The 23,051-nt window shown below is 34.2% G+C and overlaps 1 protein-coding gene and 1 pseudogene across 1 annotated transcript in view; both read right to left on the bottom strand.

Annotated features, from left to right (window-relative positions):
* The window catches only part of GULP1 (GULP PTB domain containing engulfment adaptor 1), a 773,858-nt gene that overhangs the window by 724,831 nt on the left and 25,976 nt on the right, over positions 1–23,051 (bottom strand). The window lies entirely within an intron of this gene.
* Positions 9,203–10,047, bottom strand: LOC112866480 (large ribosomal subunit protein uL1 pseudogene; annotated as a pseudogene).

The raw sequence follows: 23,051 nt of genomic DNA, 5'->3' as shown, positions 1-23,051 counted from the left end.
CCTGAGAATTTCTAAATTTTTGTTAAAAGCTAACAAATACTTAATGATACAGAAATGTTAGGATTCTGAGCGAATGGTCAAGAAAGAATTCTTGAGATGTCTTCAGTGCAAGAAGGTGTTTTAGTAAAGCGTGGAGACAGGACTCATGGGCCACAAGAGCTGCACTGAAATTGTGAGGAGTAACTGATTATATATGTTCAAATTGTGAAAGGGTTAGCAACAGCATTATAAGGAATTTTGGAAGCAAGGACCTTGAGGAAGCTAGCTCTTGTTAGGAAAATGTCATTTATTACTGTCTAATAAAACCTTAGTCATGAGAACTTTCAGATGTATATCGGTGGGCCATATGTTCAGAGGATGATTGCTAACATATATCTTGGGGGTAGAGATAAAGGAAGTTTCCAAAGCAATTGTTGTATGTTAAAGGACACTTATAGGATCCTGAAGATCAGTTTAATGTTAAGATTGCCTTTTGCCCTTACCAATGTATCAACATCAAGACAGTTGAGCTCCTAGATGAAGGTCACTCTGCCTGTCTCAAAGACTTGTCAATATTGTAAGGAAATTTATTTTTTTCTTTAGCCTTCGTTTCCTACATCACTTGGAATAGGTTTACTTGTGATGAAATTTACCATTTTTTATTATAAAATGGCATAGTAATGTTCAGGGCTATAAATCAAGTATATGTGTAGGTTGTTGTCATAGCAAGATTTCTGTCCTCAGCAGGAGAGCACTTAGGACATTTACTCTTGTTTATTCTAAATTTTTTTTTTCAACGTTTATTTATTTTTGGGACAGAGAGAGACAGAGCATGAACGGGGGAGGGGCAGAGAGAGAGGGAGACACAGAATCAGAAACAGGCTCCAGGCTCTGAGCCATCAGCCCAGAGCCGGACGCGGGGCTCGAACTCACGGACCACGAGATCGTGACCTGGCTGAAGTCGGACGCTTAACCGACTGCGCCACCCAGGCGCCCCTACTCTTGTTTATTCTAAAACCAATGCCTTTTTTAAGAGCTCTTACCCTCATCAAAAGCATTTATTACCTAATGTAAAAATATGTAAAATTCAAGCATTCTCTTTAAAAGTTTCATTTTATTAAGAAACTGCAAACAAATTAAAACTTTTCCTTATGTAAAAAGAATTTGAATTATATATTTATTTCTTATTCCTGAACATATTTAAGTATCCATAAACCAACATTCCCAAAGCACATTTTGCAGCAAATTAATACCACTAACTCTTTGAAAAATTACTGAATGGATGATAAATACTGGTTTAAGTCAAATAGGTTTTCCTATTACAGAAATTCTTGGAATCTTTAATATGCTAATGGAATTTGTGAATATCGAATAGTGCATCATATTTTCCAAATGCATTTGGCCAGAGAACCATTCACCTTCTTTTTCTTCCCATACCCCAAATCATCATTTCAATGCAATTCTGAGAAACCAACTGCAGAAATGCTGCCCTAGAAAAATAATTTCCTTTAAATTAGCAAAGCTTATTCTTTGGTTTTGTTTAATAATTCACTTAGGAGAGCATAAGAAACCCTCCAATAACACACAAACACATCTTCATTATCCCCCTGTGCTGTCTCTTTTCCAGGCTTTACATCTGAGTGCAATTGTTTTTATCCTTTTCTGGCACCAAGCAGAAAATCCTCTTCTCATTTTAGATTTTATCCCCTTGATCAGGAGGAAATGCATAGCATTTGACTTCTTTTACAACTATTAGCACATTCTTTCAAAAGCAGCATTGTGAAGCTTTTTCTAGTTAGTTGTCATCAGCTGTATAAAAAATTTGATGCTAACATTAAAAAGGCATGCTAGCTCTCATTCTAGAGAATAGCTAACGAAGTCCTGACTCCATTTCTCTTTATAACTTTGAACAAATATTTAACCTATAAAAATATTATCCACATCATTTTTAAAAGGCCATCATAAAAGTAACTACCTCGCAGTGTTCTTAGGAGGATTAAGTGATACAAAGCATATAAATTCTCCTTATATAACACAGGGCAGACCACAGGATAAGCATGTGTTACATGGCAATTTTTAGTACTGCCATTGTCAATGTTTCCCTTCATTTAAGTAGTATAGCTAGGAATTGTCATATATCATCCAGTAGCAAAGCCTTTCTCCAAAGCCTCAAAAAACTTGCTCAATCACCTGTGTGTACGTAATATTTTATAAAAGTTATATAATGCTCATCAAATGATTGTCCATATTTGTATCATCAGCATCTATCATGATACTTGACGTATAAGTGCCTAAGATTACTGGAAAAAAAATGAATGACCATGGATATAAATGCACAAAATGATGGGAATCTTGTGAAGAAAAAATTACTATTCTAAACATTTGCAAATCTGTTATTTCCACAATTCCTATCATTTTTCATTCAACCATGTAAGAAACCAGATTATCTGAAATTCAAATATTTCATAAAATCTGGTTAAATAGTGAAACATTTAAATATTAAATAAAATATTTTTATTAGCAAAAAACATTTTTGTTTATGGTGAAAAGTCTTTTGCTTACATGTCAAAATCATATATTTGACATTTAATTTGTTACTTGTATTTTAAGTAACTTTGTATTTGAATTATAAACTACAAAGGATGCTTTGATTTCCTGATGAGTATGTTATTTGCCTTATCTATTGTAGTTATTTTCGAGAATTTCAAGAGCTCTCCCTTTTCTAACAGTTACATGCTTTTTGATCGTGTAGTTGAGTTTAAAACACTCAAAGTATTGTTTGTGCCCTTACTAACCTTGCTCCCTATAACACAAAATATTAAAAGGGTTAAAAATATAAGACAGAAATCATGTTATTACATAGCTAAAAAGTCTAGTGTTTTATAAGCATTTTCATTTCAATATTAATAAAACTCATCTAATAAAAACTATCAGGGATAACCTGTAGTCCAAAAAGTTAGGTTTATTAACTTGCTACAACAAGGGAGATTGCTCACCAGAGAAACCATGAGCCTCTGGATAAGAGGTAGTAGGAAAGACTTTTTGTAAAGGCAAGGCTGGCATAAATGTTTCTGAGGAGGGGTTAACATTTGCACAGATCAGAAATGGATTTGTTGCCGTCATGATGCAAGAAAAACTTAATATTGAGTTTCCATCAGTCTTGATTGAGAAGTACGGAAGAAAGGTTGGGGCCATTGTCGGAAAGAAAGCAGTCACTCAAATAAAGAGGATAATTATGAGACTTTAATGTTACAATATGGACTTGGGAGAAATACTGTTTGCTGTTAACTTTAGCAGTATCTATTACATAGCCTGATTAATGGCAAGGTCAAATTTTCATGTAATTTTTATATATTTAAACACTATTCATTTATTTGCCTCTATTAATAGACTTCAAATTCTTTGACTTATTCATTTTTAAATTCCCAGGCTTTGTGAGACAATAAAAGATCAATAAATATATGTTTATGTGGAAGGAAAAAAAAGGAATGAAGATCATAACCAATGTATATTAAAATATATATTATCATAACCATAATAAAACTATAGATAATTGAATTGTAGATAAAGGATATGAGTCTAAACCCACAATATCTCTTTTGTATGTGCAATACTATAGCCTTCTTTTTTGGTTAAATTATTTTATATTGATATGAAAATTAAATTATATAAAATCACTTTAAAACATTTGCTGATAGGAGTGCTTAGCTGGTTCAGTCAGTAGAGCATGTGACTCTTGATCTTGGGGTCATGAGTTCAAACCCCACATTGGATGCAGAAATTACTAAAAATATTTTGCTAATAAACTGGTATTATTCTTTTCTCCTCAGTATATATCTTTCTTTGAATTATGAAAATTAACTGTTAGAACTGTCTGAAAAATGTTATATAATAGTTCAATCTTCCACAAGTCTTTGACTTTATAAGATTATCTATAAGAGCTGTGCTTGAATATATTGACTTATAGTAGTGAGCCTGACAAAGAGTCATTAGGGAAAATTAGCAGTGGATTTATTTTATGAACTCTGAGAAATAGGTGTGAGATAAGTTTTCATAAGTTTTGTTGCTTAAATTCCACATGAGTGAAATCATATGGTATTTGTCTCTCATTTCACTTAGCATAATACTCTCCAGCTCCATCCACGTCATGGCAAAATTTCATTTTTGATGACTGAGTAATATTCCATTGTATATATATACCACATGTTCTTTATCCACTCATCAGTCCATGGACATTTGGGTTCTTTCCATAATTTGGCCATTGTGGGTCATGCTACTATAAATATCAGGGTGCGTGAATCCATTTGAATCAGTATTTTTGTATCTTTGATCAAATACCTAGTAGTGCAATTGCTGGGTCATAGGGTAGTTCTACTTTTAACTTTTTGAAGAAGCTTCATACTGTTTTTTCAGAATGGCTGCACCAGTTTGCATTCCTACCAACAGCAAGAGGGCTCCCCTTTCTCTGCCTCCTCACTAAATCTGTTGTTTCTTATGTTGTTAATTTTAGCCAAGCTGGCAGTTTTAAGGTGATATCTCATTATAGTTTTGATTTGCATTTCCCTGATGTTGACAATCTTGTCATCTGTTGGCCACTTGTATGCCTTCTTTGGAAAAATGTCTATTCATGTCTTCTGCCCATTTTTTCCAAAATCAAGAGCTGGACACTTAACTAACTGAGCCATCAAGGTGCCCCTTTCTACCCATTATTTTTTACATTTTTTTAATGTTTATTTATTTTGTGTGTGAGAGAGAAAGCATCAGTGGGGAAGGGGCAAAGAGAGAGGAAGAGAGAGAATCCCAAGCAGACTCCACACTATTAGTGCAGAGCCCAATGTGGGGCTTGATCTCACGAACCGTGAGATCATGACCTGAGCCCAAACCAGGAGTTGGACAATTAACTGACTGAGCCACTCAGGTATCCTCCTTTCTGCCCATTTTTAACTGGATTATTTATTTTTTGGGCGCTGAGTTTGATAAGTTCTTTATATATTTTGCATACTAACCCTTTATCAGATATGCCACTTGCAAATGTCTTCTCCCATTCCAAAGGTTGCCTTTTAATTTTGCTGATTGTTTCCTTCGCTGTGCAGATGCTTTTTGTTTTGATGATGTCCCAGTAGTTTATTTTTCCTTTAGTTTCCTTTGTCTCAGGAGACATATCTAGTAAGAAGTTGCTTCAACCCATGTCAAAGAGGTTGCTGCCAGGGCTCTCCTCTAGAATTTTTATGATTTCCCATCTTAAAATTAGGTCTTTCACCCATTTTGAATTCATTTTTGTGTATGGTGTAAGACAGTGGTCCAGTTTCATTCTTTTGCATTATTGTTATCCAGTCTTCCCAACACCATTTGCTGAAGAGACTGTTTTTTTTCCACTGGATATTCCTGTTTTGTCAAAGATGAGTTGACCATATAGTTATGGGTCCATTTCTGGGTTTTCTATTTAGTAAAATCACAGGATACAAAATCAATGTACAGAAATCTCTTGCATTTCTATACACCATTAATGAAACAGCAGAAAAAGAAATCAAGGATTCAGTCCCATTTACAATTGCACTAAAAATTCTTAAGATACTTAGGAATAAACCTAACCAAAGAGATAAATATCTGTACTCTAAAAACTATAAAACACTTATGAAAGAATTTGAAGATGACACAGAGAAATGGGAAAACATTCCCTGCTCATGAATTGGAATAGCAAATTTTGTTAAAACGTCTGTACTACCCAAAGCAATCTACACATTTAATGCAATCTCTATCAAAATGCCACCAGCATTTTTCACAGAGCTAAAACAACCCTAAAATTTGTATAGAACCACAAACACCCCAAATAGCTAAAGTGATCTTGAAAAGCAAAACTGGAGGCATCACAATTCCAGACTTCAAGTTATATTATAAAGCTTTAGAGATCAAGACAGTATGGTATTAGCAGCAAAACAGAGACATAGATCAATGGAACAGAATAAATTTAGATTTAAAATGCTACATTACATGAAGGCAAGATTCTTTCATGGTGGTTTTTAAAATTACTATCATCATTTTATATTCTTTCACTTCCTAAAATTATTGCAAAAAATGTCCATAGATAATATTTGAGAAAGTCTTGAACAGATTACTTGCCTTTTCAGAAAAGGACTGTTTCAATAAACCAATTTCTCCTTACTATATATAACTGTGTTATTTAAGATTTTATTTAGGTAGCAAAATTCTAATAAGCAATTCATATTGGTAGCAAAGTTCCACTTTGGGACAGTCTAGGCAAAGCATCCAGTTTACGTTTCAATACATTTATATTGGCACAAGAAATAAATGTGGATATAAATGTTGTTGACTTCCTGCCCCAAGCTTAACTCTGGAAACAAAACAAAAGAAAAAGAGAGAGAGCAAAGCATTCTAAAAAACTCATACTAAACTCTGAGAAACCATTCTGGCAAGGAAGAAAATGCAGTCTAAAGCAGGCAGCACTACAGTCTGGGGCTATTTTGAATGCAGTTTTTGTGCATTTTGTATTTTTCTCTCCACATTACCTTGGGCATATTCTTGTTTGACCTTTTGCCACTATATAACAAAAACCAGTTATTATAGCCAAGGTCACCCAGGTTTTGTTGGAATAATATCAAGACAGCATGAAAATCTGGCCAGGGAGTATGATACAGGTAGACCAGATAAATTTGAAAACTCCTACCTTCTTCTTTCTTCCATCCTTGTATTCCCAAGGCCAGGAGGTTCAAGTCAAAGGAGATTATCACCTTGGACTGCTATAGTCCACATTCGAAGTCTAAACCTTTTGAAGTTTAAGAGAGTATTCTGAGAGTGGATTTGCAGAGTTCCTGAAGGACAAAAGTGCAACCTAGTGTGGTAGTAACTTCAACCTAGTGTGGTAGTGAGTACTTCACTATCTACAGCATTCTTCCCTCAGGTCATAACCTTCAGCTTTTCTCACAGGCAGGGTACAAATCACAGTATTGGCAGTATTCTCTCCTGAGAAACCTACCCACTTTCATCTTAAGTGATGTATCAAGGGAGAATAAGTTCCTAGACAAAACGTTTACACATCTGTTTTATATCACTGCTATGGAATGTGACAATAAAACAGAAATGTTTATACTGTAAAAAAGAGAGTAAACAGTGTAGAGAGCTCAAGAATAATAACCACTCTCGGGTGGATGGGTGGCTCAGTCAGTTAAGGGTCTGACTCTTGATTTCAGCTCAGGTCATGATCTTAGGGATCATGGGAAGCCCTGTGCTGGGATTCTCTCTCTTTCCCAATCTCTCTGCTCCTCCCCTGCTTGCTCTGTCTCTGTCTCTCTCTCTTTCTCTCAAAATGAATAAACATTAAAAAAGAAAGAATAATAACCACTCTCAATGAAGGGGAAGATTTAGTAATTAGTAATATGAATTAAGTGTTAGTAATACGAATTAAGATCAAGAAGTTCCAAAGAAGAACAAGATGGTAATAACTAGTATGAAAAGTATAACAATGAAAATTTTATAAGTAGATGAGATTACATCCATTTTCAACTTTGAAAAATAAAGTACTTAGAAACAGTTACTTGCAATAAGAAAGTTGAAAAACAGAAAAATCAATAATGTTTCTTGAACCCATCAGAGAACTAAGATCATAGGGCAAACTATCACTTTAAATCTGGAAAGGCAGTTGAATCCAGAGAGACATAGCCAAGACCTACTTATTTAGAGCAGAAACTGGTACGAACACTTAAATACTAATTTTTATGAATTGCAGTAACCTGATGAAAGCTAGAGTGAGTGACAAAGTGACAAACTTTTGAAGACTGCAGTCTTAGGGGAAATACACATATTTCTGGACTGCCCCTTCCAGAACCCCACCAGGTTCTCACAGTGAAGGAGATCTCAAAGATCTCTTCACAGCTATGACAGAGAAGAGAAGAAACCTAAACCCTCTCCATAACAAAGCCTACTTTTCAGGAGAAAAGTCTTTGCTAGAGCCTTATCACAACTGAGGGAATAGAAGTCCTCTGATTCTAAGCCCTCTAGCCTTCATGTCACACCTACAAAGGGAAAAAAAAATCACAGTTAACAGGGATGATGATTTTAAGTAAATTAATTAGAATTCTATATCCAGGGAGGAGAATAGAAACCCGGGAGGTAAAAAAGCTATGCCAGTTGAGAAACACTTTGAAGGTAACATCTGCAAAGCACAGGCCCACCAGAAGACTGAGAATTGTTTTTTTTAATTTTTTTAAACATTTATTTATCTTTGAAAGAGAGAGAGAGAGAGGATGAGCAGGGGAGGAGCAGAGAGAGAGGGAGACACAGAACCTAAAGCAAGCTCCAGGCTCTGAGTGGTCAGTACAGAGCCCAATGCGGGGCTTGAACCCACACACCATGAGATCATGACCTGAGGCAAAGTTGAACACTTAACCAACTGAGCCCCCCAGGTGCCCCAAAACTGAGATTTAATGAAAAGATTCTGAAATGCTCCCTCTCTTCAACATAATACCACATCACATTAAAATAATATATAGTACCATATCTACTGTAAATAATGAAAGTTTTACTTCTTACATACCAATTTGGATGTTTGTGTGTGTGTGTGTGTGTGTGTCTGTGGTTTTTTTCATGTCTGATTGCTGTGGCTAAGACTTCTAGTACTATGTTGAATAAAAGTGGTGACAGTGGACATCCTTGTCTTATTCCTGAGCTCAGAGAAAAAGATCTCAGTTTTTTTTTTTAATTTTTTTAATGTTCACTTATTTTTAACAGAGAGAGGAAGAGAAACAGAGGGGCAGAGAGAGAGGGAGACCCACAGAATCAGAAGCAGACTCCAGGCTCTGAGCTGTCAGGACAGAGCCCAATGCGGGTCTCCACCTCAGAGACCATGAGATCATCACCTGAACCGAAGTCAGGCACTTAACTGACTGAGCCACCCAGGTGCTCCGTCTGTTTTTCACTGTTGAGTAAAATGTTAGCTGTGGATTTTTCATATATAGCCTTTATTATGTTGAGGTCTCTCAACATATTATATCAGGCCTTTCTAAACCTACTTTGTTGAGAGTTTTTATCATGAATGGATGTTGTACTTTGTCACATGCCTTTTCTGCATGTATTGAGATGATCATATAGTTTTTACCCTTTCTCTAGTGAATGTGATGTACCATGTTGGTTGATTTGCAAATACTGAACCACCTATGCATCCCTGGAATAAATCGCACTTGACCATGGTGAATTATGTTTTTTAACGTATTGTTGGATTTGGTTTGCTAATATTTTGTTGCGGATTTTTTTTTAATTGGTAGCACTAGGATTTATTAAGCTGTGCCTTAGTAAAGAGGCACTCTTAATGTATAAAGCCAGGGCATGCTGCCAATACTTCTTAAGCAATGATACTAGGATATTGACAGCTAAGTGGATGTTGTACATAAGCTCATTATCTATCATCTTCATGTGGCCAATGGCCACTGCCCAACACAACACTTCTTCTTCCTCTTGAATTTGATCATGGACTTCGCTTTGACATGGGCCACCATTTTCTCATTGTAGGGCAGCAAGGAAGGAATTTGCCAGCCTCATTAAAGCCTGGGCCCAGGATCAGGGGTATCTGCTTGAACAGAGATTCTGAAGCCAAAAAGGCATCATACTTCTTGGACAGCTTCTTGACCAATTTCTTACTCTTGTTGAGTTTCTTCAACACCTCAATGTCTACATGGGACATTATCCACATGGACCAAGGCCAAGCCACAGACTTGGCCTCATCACAGTGCTGCAGGCCCCCCAGAATACATATGGATAATTTGGGCAGGGAATTAAGCTTGATGATGCATGCCTGAGAAACATTTGCCCTAGTTCTTCTGGCTAATCTTCAGTGCGATCATCTCCAAAAACTTCCAGCACTTGCACTAGTTCCCATATAGGACTTCCCACACCACCATGTAGACAGTGTCATGGGAGACTTTGCTGGACATAGTGACTGGAGCTAAAATAACTGGAAAAGAGATTTGTTGAGAATTTTTTGCATCTATGCTCATCAGAGATATTCAATGTAGTATCTTTGTAGTGTCTCTATCTGGTTTTGGTATCAGGGTAATGATGGCCTCATAGACTCAATCTGAAAACTTTCCTTCCTCTTCTATATTTTGGAGCAGTTTGAGAAAAAAAAATAGGCATTAACTCTTTTTTCTTTTTCATTTTTATTTTAAATAGGCTCCACACCTAATGCGGGGCTTGAACTCACAACCCTGAGATTAAAAGTCACATGCTTTACAGATTGAGCCAGCCAGGTACCCTGATGTTAAGCCTTTTAAAAATTTTTGATAGAATTTAACTGTAAAGCCATTTGGTCCTAAGCTCATTTGTTAAGTTTTTTTTTGATTACTGATTCAATTTCATTGCCAGCAACCTGTCTGTTCAAACTTTCTATTTCTTCTGGATTCAGTTTTGGCAAGTTATATGTTTCTAAGAATTGATCTACTTTTTCTAGGTTGTCCAATTTGTTGGCATATGATTTTTCCTAATATTCTCTTGCAATCCCTTGTATATTTGCGGTGTCAGTTGTTATTTTGCTTTGACATATCTGTTTTTGAGATTTGCTCCTTCATTTCTGGTTTTGCTTATTTGAGCCCTCTCTCTTTTCTTCTTTCTGTGTCTGGTTAAAAGTTTATCAACTTGGGGGTGCCTGGGTGGCTCAGTCAATTAAGTGTGTAACTCTTGATTTCAGTTCAGGTCATGATCTCATGGTCAAAGCACTGGTAGTGTGGAGCCTGCTTGGTATTCTTTCTCTCTCTTTCTTTGCTCCTCCCTTGGTTGCAGGCATGCTCTCTCTCTCTCAAAATAAATAAACTTTTTCAAAAAATTATCAATTTTGTTTATCTTTTCAAGAACCAACTCCTGGTTTCATTGTTCTATTCTATTGTTGTTTTGTTTTGTTTTCATTTAGAGACTGAAAAAAGTCTCTGATCTTTACTATTCCTTTCCTCCTACTGGCTTTGGACTTTGTTTTTCTTTCTCTAGCCCCTTCAGGTGTAAGGTTAGGTTGCTTACTTGAGATTTTTCTTGTTTCTTGAGGTAGGTCTGTATGGCTAAGACTTCCCTCTTAAAACCACTTTTGCTGCATCCCAAAGATTTTGGAACATTGTTTTCATTTTCACTTTTCTCCATGAATTTTTAAATTTCCTCTTTGATTTATTGGTTAGACCCACTCATTCTTTAGTGGCATGTTATTTAGCCTCCCTGTATTTAGGTTCTTTCTAGATTTTTTCTTGTGATTCATTTCTAGTTTTGTACCATTGTGGTTAGAAAAGATGCATAATACTATTTCAGTGATTTTGAATTTACTGAGACTTGTATTGTGGCCCAACACATGATCCATTATGGAGAATGTTTCATGTATGCTTGAAAATAATGTATAATCCACTGTTTTTGAATGGAATGTTCTGAATATATCTGTTTGGTCCGTCTAGTCTAACACTCAATCCCACTGTTTCCTTGTTGATTTTCCGTAAGGACAATAATTCATTGATGTAAATGGGGTGTTAAAGTCCCCTGCTATTATTGTATTACTGTCAATTCCTTAATAATTGCTTAACAATTCCTTAATAATTGTTTTTAGGTGCTCCACCAAAAAACTACTAGCCTGATCAGTGAATTCAGCAAAGTTACAGGATATAAAATCAATATAGAGAAATCTGCTACATATCTATACATTAATAATGAAGTAGCAAAAAGAGAAATTAAGAAAATCCCATTTAAAAGTTTCAATAAAAATAATAAAATACCTAGAAATAAACTTACCCAGGGAAGTGAAAGACCTATACTACAAAAACACCGATGAAAGAAATTGAAGATAACATGAACAAATGGGAAGATATTCCATGCTCATGGATTAAAAGAACATTTACATTGGTTGTTAAAATGCCCATTCTTCTCAAAGCAATCTATGGAATTAATGCAATCCCTAACAAAATACCAACAACATTTTTCACAGAACACAATACTAAAACAAAGAATAATGAAATACTGAGCCATAAAAGACCCAAAATAGCCAGAGTAATATGGAGAAAGAGGAACAAAGCTGGAGCTGCTACAATTCATTTCAAGATACACTACAAAGTTGTAATTATCAGAACATTATGCTGGGCTGCCTGGGTGGCTCAGTTAGTTAAGCATCCAACCTCAATCTCAGATCTGGTCTTGACCACAGGGTCGTGAGTCTAAGCCTTGCATTGGGAACAACAAAACAACAACAACAATAATATGATACTGGCACAAAAATAAACACATATATCAATAGAACAGAATAGACAGCCCAGAAATAAATCCACAATTATATATATATAATATATATATTATATATATATATATAATCCTATATATATATAACCCTATATATATATATATAACTCTCTCTCTCTCTATATATATATATATATATAACCCTATATGTATACATATATAACCCTATACACATATATATATATATATATATATATATATCCACAATTAATCCGTAACAAAGCAGGCAAGAATATATAATGGGGAAAAAGATATTTTCTCCAACAAATGGTACTGGGGAAACTGTACAGCTATAGGCAAAAGAGTGAAACTGGATTACCCACTTACACCATATACAAAAAATAAACTCAAATGGACTAAAGACCTAAATGTAAGACCCTGAAACCATAAAATTCCTAGAAGAAAATACAGGAAGTAATTTCTTTGACACCAGCCATAGACACATTTTTCTAAATATGTTTCCTGAGGCAAGGGAAATAAAAGAAAAATTAAACTATTGGGACTATGCCAAAATAAAAAGCTTTTGCACAGTGAAGCATCAGTAAAGCAACAAGGCAACCTACTAAATGGAAGAAGATATTTTCCACAGATATATTTGATAAGGGACTAATATCCAAAATATATAAAGAACTTACACAACTCAATACCAAACAACAAATAATCTTATTAAAAATGGACAGAGAGGATCTGAATACACATTTTTCCAAAGACATACAAATGGCCAACAGATTCATGAAAAGATGCTCAATATCACTAATCATCAAGGAAATACAAATCAAAACCACAATGAGATATCACCTTACCACCACTAGAATGGCTAGAATCAAAAGGACAAGAAATAACAAGTGTTAGTGAGGATGAGGAGAAAAAGAAGCCCTCATACATTGTTCTTGGGAATGCAAATCGGTGCTGCCACAGAGAGAAACAGTATGGAGGTCCCACACAAAATTCTAAATCGAATCATCACATGATCCAATAATTCCAACACTGGATATTTACCCCCAAAAAAACAAAAACACTAATTTGAAAAGATTTATGCATGCTTATGTTTACTGCAGCATTATTTACAATAGCCAAGATACTAAGGCATTCTACATGTCAATTCATAAATGAATGGATAAAAAAAATGGGGCACCTGGGTGGCTCAGTCAGTTAAACATCTGACTTTTGGTTTCAGCTCAGGTCATGATCTTGCGGTTCATGAGTTAGCCCCACATCAGGCTCCACGCTTTTAGCGTGGAACCTACTTGAGATTCTCTCTCTTCCTCTCTCTGCCTTTCCCCTGCTCGTGCTCTATCTCTCTTTCTCAAATAAATAAATAAATAAATAAACTTAATAAAAAAAGATATGGTACATGGGCGCCTGGGAGGTTCAGTAGGTTAAGCGTCTAACTCTTGATCTCAGCTCAGGTCATGATCTCACAGTTCATGAGTTTGAGCTCTGAGTGGGCTCTGTGCTAGCAGCATGGAACCTGCTTGGGATTCTGTCTCTCCCTCTCTCTGCACCTCCCCTGCTTGTGCTCACCTGCTCTAAGTAAATAAATAAACTTAAAAGAAAAAAGATGTGGTACACATGTGTGCACACGCGCGTGCGCGCGCACACACACACACACACACACACACACACACACACTTTTGGTTTCGGCTCAAGTCATGATCTCACGGTCTGTGAGTTCGAGCGCCGTGTTGGGCTCTGTGCTGACAACTCAGAGCCTAGAGCCTGTTTCGGATTCTGCGTCTCCCTCTCTCTCTGACCCTCCTCCATTCATGCTCTCTCTCTGTCTCAAAAATAAATAAACGTTAAAAAAACAAACAAAAAAAGTAATCAAAAGGAAACTGTAGAAATTAAGCTTATGGTAGCAGAAACGAAAAATGCCTTTAAGAAGATTATCAGTAGACTCAAAATGGCTGATTAAAGAATCAGTGAGCTAAAAAAAAAAAAAAAAAAAAAAAAAAAAAAGAATCAGTGAGCTTAAGTTGGAGATTTCCAAGTTAATAACAGACTCCAAACCTTAGATCTACAAAGCCCAGAGAACACCAAGCAGGAAAAATGCCCCCCCCCCACCCCGACACACACACTCTCAAAGACAATATATTCAAATTAGAGAAACAGGAGACAAAAAAAAAGTCTTGAAAGATGCTAAAGAATAAAAGAGTTTACCTCCAGAGGAACAAAGGTAAGAATTATAGCAGACTGCTTATAAGATCAGAAACCATGCAAGGAAGAGTGGATCTAAATATTTTGAGTGCATGAAGAAAAAACATCACCAGGTTAGAATTCTATGTCTAGCAAAATCATCTTTCAAAACTGAAAGAAAAATAGTTTCTCAGAAAAATAAGAACTGAGGGAATCAATCAGAACCAACCAGCTCTGAAAGAGGTTTTAGAAGAAGTTCTATGCTAAAAAAAGTTCTAATAGAGACCTATATAAAGAGCGCTGGAGAAAGAATAATAAAAATAAAAGTTATTTTGCTTATACTTAATTGATTTAAAAGATAACTGTTCAAAGCAATAATAGTAATCTATTGGGCAAATATAGCATAGGGATAAATAATATACCTTAATACACATGAATTGGTGTAGAGTTATTTGAAAATGGGTTTAAATTAGTTAAAACTATATATTGTAAATTTGAGGACAACTATTTTTTAGAAAAATGGGAATATAAATATTTTTATAAGAAAGGAGAATGCAATTATATACCAAAGAAGTCAGAAAAACAAAAGGAAAAAAAAAAAACAAAGAATAAATTCAGTGCATAAAAAACAATTATAAACAGTTAAGTATTAAATCAAAATATATAAATAACAATTTAAATAGGAATGGCCTAAATACACCAATGAAAAGACAAAGAATGTTAGAGTAAATAAAACACAAGACCCAACTACATGCTATCTACCAGATCAACATTTTAAATATAAAGACACAGATTGGTTAAGGGTAAAGGCGTGAAGAAAGATAATGTTTAAACAAAATAAAACAGACAAACAAAAAACTGGAGTAACTATTAATTTGAGATAAAGCTGACCATTAAGAATGATGAACTGTAGTGGCACCTGTCAGTTAAGCATCTGATTTCGGCTCAGGGCATGATCTCATAATTTGTGGGTTTCAGCTCCACATTAGGCTCTGTGCTGACAGCAGAGAGCTGACTTCTAATCCTCTGTCTCCCTCTCTCTCTGCCCCTCCTGCTTGCACTCTTTCTCTCAAAAGTAAATAAACATGAAAAAAAAAGGAATGATGAATTGTTATCAAGGATAAGATTAGTAGGGCATTTCTAATGACATATCTTAAACATGTCAAAATATATGAGGAAAACATCTAACAATTTAAGAGAAATGGACAAACTGACCAATACAGTTGGAGACATTAACATCCCTCTGTCAGTAACTGACAGAAAATCAGTAAGAATATAGAAGAGCTGAAAAGCACCGTCAATCAATCTAATCTAATTAGTATTAGGGTAATACCAGCATTATATAATGAATTAGGAAGTGTTCCTCTGCTTTTATTTTCTGGAATAGATTACAGAGAATTTATATAATTTATTCCTTTAATTTTTGATATAATTTACTACTGAAACAATCATGGTGATGTATTTTTTGGAAGGTTTTGATTATTAATTCAATACTTAAAATGAATATAGACATTAAAATTATCTATTTTTTTGAGAATTTCAGTAGTTTGTAGATTTCAAGGGATTAGTTCATTTCACCTAAGTTATCAAATTTGTATGCATACAAATATTCCTTATTACCCTTTGAATTTCCATGATATGGCTTCTTTCATTTTCTTTCATTCCTTTTTATATTAATGAATTGTGTCCTCTTTTTCCTTGGTTAGCCTTGCTTGAAGTTTATTAATTTAATGATCTTTTCATGGAAATTGTTTTCGATTTTTAAATTTCTTCTAATGTTTGCCTGCTTCAAATGTTATTAACTTCTGCTCTTTTAATATTTTTCTTCTGCTTTTCTAGGTTTAAATTGTTCTTTTCTATTTTCCTATGGTACAAGCTTAGGTTTTCAATTTTAGTTATTTTTTTCTAATATATGCATTTAATCTATAAATTTCTATTTAATCACTACTTTCACCATATTCCGCGGATTTTGGTATTATTTTCATTTCCATTTAGTTGAAATATTTCAATTTCTCTTGAGACTTCTTCAACATATGGGTTTATTTAGAAGTGTCTTTTTTAAAAATTTTCAACATTTAGGGATTTTCCAGAATGTGGTCTATTTGGGAATGTTCCATATAAGCTCGACAAAAATGTGTATTATTCTGAATAAAGTGTTTTATAATGTCAATTAAATTCAGTTCAGCTATGTAAAGAAATCAATTTTATCTAATTAATATTCACCAAATAGACCACATTCTGGACTTTTAACAAGTGTAAAAGAATAAAATCATACTAAACGTGTTCTCAGATCACAATGAGATTAAACCAGAAGTCAGTAACAGAAAGATAGTTGGAAAATCTTGTAAATATTTAAACTATATATTGTCTATTTTCTATTTTGGCTATTTTACTGTTTCACCTATTTTTTTTCTGTCCAAATCCCCTAATTCTAGTTTAGATTTATTTTTTTTTAAAAAGTTGATGATAGGGAGACGGAGTGGCTCAGTCAGTTAAGTGTCTGACTTCAGCTCAGGTCATGATCCCATGGTTCATGGGTTCGATCTCTGCATTGGGAGCTGAGAGCCTGGAGCCTGCTTCTGATTCTATGTCTCCCTCTCTCTCTGCCCCTCCCCTGCTCATGCTCACTCTCTCTCTGTCTCTCTCTAAAAAATAAATAAACATTAAAAAAATTTTTTTTAAGTAGATGAGGCACTTTTTACATTTCAGTTCATAGGTCTACTCCAAAATAGTGTGAAAATTTCCTGAAGTATAATTTTGGAGTCTCCTGTTGATTTATCTTTACTTTGTTACAGTTTTAATACATTTTCATATCTACCATTAAGAAAAAACAAACTTTAAAAAATAACTTCTGCATTTACTTCCGACTTTTCTTCACTTCTCAAGATAATTTTAAAAGTTTCAGAGTTTTATATTTTGGCAGTACTTTAAATTGAAGTCTTCCTGGCCTATCATCCTCCACATATTTGTAATTATTCTGGGGGCTTACTTGTTTTGGCAGTACTAAAATCAAAGGGGCTGGTTCTTCTTTTACCTAATTCCTTTTCATATGAAAGGAAGCACCTACAATTTGCTTGTTAGTCCTATTCACATACATCAAAAATCAGCAAATGCTTTACTGTTAGCACATGTACCTTTGTTTTACATAAGATTAGATGAATGTGAAAAACAGTGCCTTCCATTCTCTGTCATTGTGGACTTGTAAAATGTAAGTAATTTAGAGCTAGGGCTTTCCCCCCTTAAGTCAAGGAGATAGACTATAGTAATGTAAGGGCCACTTAAAGAAGGCAGATTTTGTTTTCAATGTATGGGTTGTATTAGAAACATTCCTCCTATGGGGAAAAACTAGCTTAGGGTTACAAATTTTTCCAAACATTGCAGAAGGGGGAATCCACTGTATTATGAACCCCTAAGGATTTGTTGCACTTTTCCTGCTTTTTAGGCCTGAGTAACAATATCACCATCCCTTATTTACAAAAGGGCAAATGGACTCCAATTGAGAAGCTTTACAGGTTAAGGGTTAGTTGTACAACAGGAACCACTTACAGTCCCTTGCTTTCTGTGGGAAATTGGACTTACTAGGGAAAAGCTGTTTGTTGTGCTAATGTAAAAATGTCATACAATTAGTTTGATTTTTGAAGATGGTAAACTTAAGGAATTGCATGTTCTCCTGAAATGCAGGCTTATAGAATGTTTTTCTTTCAAAACAGGCTGATTTTTTTTTCTTCTCTTTGCCTGACAGTCCAAGTTTCAGCTCCTGTTTAAAGTTGTTGTGTCAGTTATTTTCCTGTTTTAAATTTCTCTTATATTTCTACCTGTAATGTCAGTGGCAACTGCATATTTGATGTTAATTTACTTTACACTTATAAGAGCAAACTGCGTTTAAATGAATCTTCCTTGTCCTAATAACACTGTATAAATAAAGTGGTTTCTCTGTACAAAAGGTTGTAATGCCTCCTGATGGATATAATTTTGTGATTGTATTTAAGATTAAAAGTTGAATAAATCACACCAGCCTCCTGAAAATATTCATAATGCATCTTTTGGAAAACAAAAATACATGCCTACCTTGTGCATATTTGCATTAACACAGCAAAGATTGTATGAAATACCTGTTTTTCAGAAAATAAAGTCTTAAAAGACATAGCAAAAAAAAAGTTTCAGAGTTTTATTATTTAAGTCAATCTTTATTTTCCCCTCCTGTTGCTTTTAACCATTTTTCCTAATGAGATAAGTTAAAAATTAAGTGAAGTAGTTGTTGGAGATCTGGCTGTCAAGGAAAATAAATACTAGTAAAATTTAGAGTTCTCTTGCAAATTTCTGTCACTCTACCTCTGAAAGAATTCTTAAAGTCTCTAACTCTGCTTTCAACCAAGTTAAGCATTCAGCTTTTCTAGATCTGCTTTCTGATATAACAGTTTTGCTATGCAATTATTGTTTTCCTTAAAAAAATGGTACCATATTTTCAAAGTCAAGGGAAGCAACTAATGGAAGTATTATTAAGTAGGTTGTGCAGATAAAGCTGAACACACACATAGAAAGAATTTGCAAGGAGAGTTTAACAATTTTAAGAGACATCTTTCAGTTAGAATGTGTTTTGAAGTCTCTTAGAAGTTAAAACCAGTGGACTTTTGCATGTTTGTTGCTTTCTTTTCTGTTGTTTTTAAACTCTTTTTACATATGTTAATTGTTAAATTTTGTCATGTCAAAGTTGTCCTAAAATGTTCACTGTTATACAAAGTAAAAGTTTTTGTCATTTACAAAGATACATTTACAGAATGTATGGATTTTATACTTAGTGGGAATCCTGGGATGAGGTTGAAGATTTGACATGGAAAAACTTATGTCAAACAAGAAAGAGAGGCCACAATTTATTGACACTGTAATAAAGTATCCATGTTTCCCAAATTCACAAGATAAGGAGAGCCCTCAGGTGGTTTTTGTAGGGGACCCAATGCAAAGTTGATCAGAACAAACTAATCAATAGTTTAATGGACTTCTAGTAGTTAATCCACAAGGCTGGTTTGTATTGGATTGTAAAATTAATGAACTGAAACCATCTGTTGCCCACGTAACACACCATTATTCATTCAAAAGAAACAAGACAGCCCAGGACAAGACAAAAACACATGAAACAAAGCTTTGATCCAATACACTCATCTCATCTAATAATGCTAGTTAACAAGAATAATATATCCAACAATAGTGAATTGGTAGTTTGAACCAGATATTTCATTTGGCTCACACACCAAATCACAATTTAGTGTTTTGTCTCATGTTATTGTTTATATTATACTTGTTTTAGAATATCACCTATTCAAATTTATTCAATTATCTTATAGATCACTATTAGTAATGTTATACTATGGCAATATGATATAAAACTGAGCAACATCCTATTTTAATCTCAACATTATTCAAATATATAGATACAGGGTATGACAGAAATACAAGAGAACTTTCTGGACAGAGAAATTTTCTGTATGTAGATGGGGTGTACATCACATGAAAGAATTCATTTGTAACAAATTTGTAAAAGTTGATTACATGATACATTTAAGATCTGAGCATATCATTACATGTAAGTTATACTTCAATAAAATTTTTATACTAAAAATTAAGATAGAGTCAATGAATTATAGAGTGAATATCAAGTATGTATTTTTACTATATTTTCATAATATGGAAAAAAATAACTTTATAAAATAACTGTGCTCATGCTTGGAAAGAAAACATTCTCTTCTATTTTAAATAACAGGGAAAAGCAAAGACGTATCTGTAATGAAATTATGCAGCTGCTACTAAAAATACAACCTTCACATTTATGTCTTATTCATGATGAGAGAAAAAAAATTTCAAGGCTGGGTAATGCCTAAATATATTTACTAGAGTATTTGCCTTTAAAAAAGTATTCATATTAAAAATTTCATATTTATTCCAAGTCAAATTACAGCATCTATGTTAGAGAACATCTCCAAGAAATGTTTTCAAATCAACTTACATATCAAAAAGAGATATACAGAAGACAAACTTTTGAAAAAACTTTACATGTATTTCTGATTTTTCTCAGATATAAATATCTGAGGCTAACTTTATAGAGCATGTATATTTTAGACATTTCTAAAGCTTCTGGTCTCTGTGGTATATACGTATTCAGAATGAACCTTCTCAAATCATTTGAAAAGAAAATTTCATATTTACTCCTCTGAAGAAAGCTTTCAGCTGGCTGCTTTGGGTATTTCCCAGATATGGTTTCCCAAATAAAAAAATATTTTCTATTAAGGACATTTTCTCCTGGAGTACATCAGCTTTCTACCACAGTATGTCATTTTAAATTCCCATTTAAATCCCCTTACTAGTTTCTACACATATGCAAATCAGTGCATAGCATGATGCAATCAAAATTAACTGCTACAACATCATCACCCATGTCTTTCTCAAATAATATTGCTTGCAAGTTCCAAGCATAAGAATTCTAAAAATAAACAATGCTTCTGCCCTTTTCTTTACTTATAAGATATGTAAAATTTGGACTATATTACAAATTACATTTGCACAGAAGAGGCTATATACATAATTGTATGTTATCCAATGACCTAAAAATAATTTTGTAGTGAAAAATCTAACGTGAAATAATATAACTTAACCAACAATTTTAAATTAATATATTCAGGTCAACATGTAGAAAATATTTTATTATATATAAAGAAGAAATAAAACTTTATTTCAGTATTAGAAACTATATTATCATTTCAGTTGCGAATACTAAAATGATTATTTATTTATTCCTCTATATGCATTATTCCTTTTATGAGGTTTAGTTTATATTTATGTTTTTTATATTTTTCACTAATATTACAGAGGGCCTGAGACACAGGTGTGACTTTCTTGATAAGAAACAACTCCATATCTCTCTGTGAAGAAGATATGTTCATTCATAATGAGTCACTGGATGTCACTTCTTGGGCAGAGACCTAGATATTTTATGGCTGCATGTTTTCTGGAAAGAAAGCTCAGAAAGTCTGACTCTAGTGTCCCATGGAAATGGGCACTAATGTTTATAGTTTTCAAAGGTGATATTTTGGGTTGTATAAATAAATGTGATCTATACAAGCACTGCTGTGCTTTGAAATACTCTGACAAAGAGAGATGGCCAATAGGCCTTGTAGTCATTTCAATCTGTGCTGTATCTACATATTCTTGATTTAAGCTTTCAAAGATTGATGGCTTTGGGGAGAGTAAGGGAATAATTCAACCATTCCCGTTTGAGTGCAAGATATGTTCACAGTGCCTACCTAGAATGATTGCAAAGAAGGAATTAGTATCCAGATTATTACTTTTAACTCCATGCCATTATTTCAAATAATCACCAGGTTAATAATTTACTATAGATTCATCCATGTGTTGGAACCATGAGTTTGCAGAAGGTAAAGCCTTTATTAACTATTGATCCATTCACTTTCCTCTGAAAATTTCATATGTATTCCTTTCTTTATGACTTTACTTATACCATTTACCCTTGTATAGAATAATATATCTTCCCAATCTGCTGAAACAAAGCTTAATGTTATCCAGAATCAGAAACCTCACTGAGAAAATAAGAAAATTTAAAAGAACAGACTGGTTTGGTCTGAAGCCTAGTTCTACCAATGAGTAAACTGGGGTTCTTCAGGTTCTTTAGGATTGTTTGGACAACCTCTCAAATGACTAAAGTGAGAAGACAGAGGACAATGACAGAACCAATGTCATATTCAATGGTTCACAATCCATCCTTCCTATCTTTACACTATAATTAAAGATATTTTTAAAAACACTATGTATTTAATTTAATAATAAGAATAAGGACTTGTACACATCTTTCTTTACTTAATAGTTTTTAAAGGGGATATTCATACTTCCTTTTCTCTCTTCAGACCCCTAACATCAAAGCCTTTAACACATTCTCTTATCTGATGATGTCTCATATTTCACTGAGAAAACAGGTACAATCAAGTAAGTGCTACCTCAATGTCCTTACATGTTCCAGAATTCATTCCTATGTACTTTGCTTCCTTTTTTGTAACAATGGAAGAAGTTCTGCTTATATCAAAGCCAACCCATCACTTTGACCTTATCCCACCCATTAACCTACAGCATGATTTCATGCAGTCATTATTCACCATGTTTTTTTCTGCATTTTCATTTCCCTATTATCAATAGCTCATTCTTATTAGCATATATACGTGCTTTAATGAAAGAAGAAAAAAGCAATCAACACACAAGTAAACCTAACACCTTGATATTTTCCCTTAATTTGGGCTTCCAGCTTGCTGCAGATATACTGACTTTGCAGGACTCTAACACTGGGCACAAGAGAAGTTGGTACTTTGCACTACCAACTGCCCATGGTTGGCCTTTGGACTAGAATTGTGTCAATAGGCCCTTACATTAGCTCTCATCTGGTCTGTGTGCTGTGATGCTACCTCTTACCAAAGCACCTACAGGCAGCAGAAGTGGAATCAGGTGTCCTTTACCTTGTGTGTCTTCTGTTACTAGCATGTAGGGATTGAACCCAACTCTCAGCATGCTCTGTGATCCGTCAAGTATTTCTCCATGACTGTATGTCATGTACCTTACTCCCTCTCAGGGTGCAAGGCCACCCTGTTCTCTAATGTCAAGAGGCCTTT

Source organism: Puma concolor, chromosome C1, assembly GCF_028749965.1.
Source record: "Puma concolor isolate L17-30 chromosome C1, mPumCon1.1.hap2, whole genome shotgun sequence".
NCBI classification, from domain to species: Eukaryota; Metazoa; Chordata; class Mammalia; order Carnivora; family Felidae; genus Puma; species Puma concolor.
Note: the sequence above shows the minus strand (reverse complement) of the source record. Positions and strands in the feature narration are given on the sequence as shown.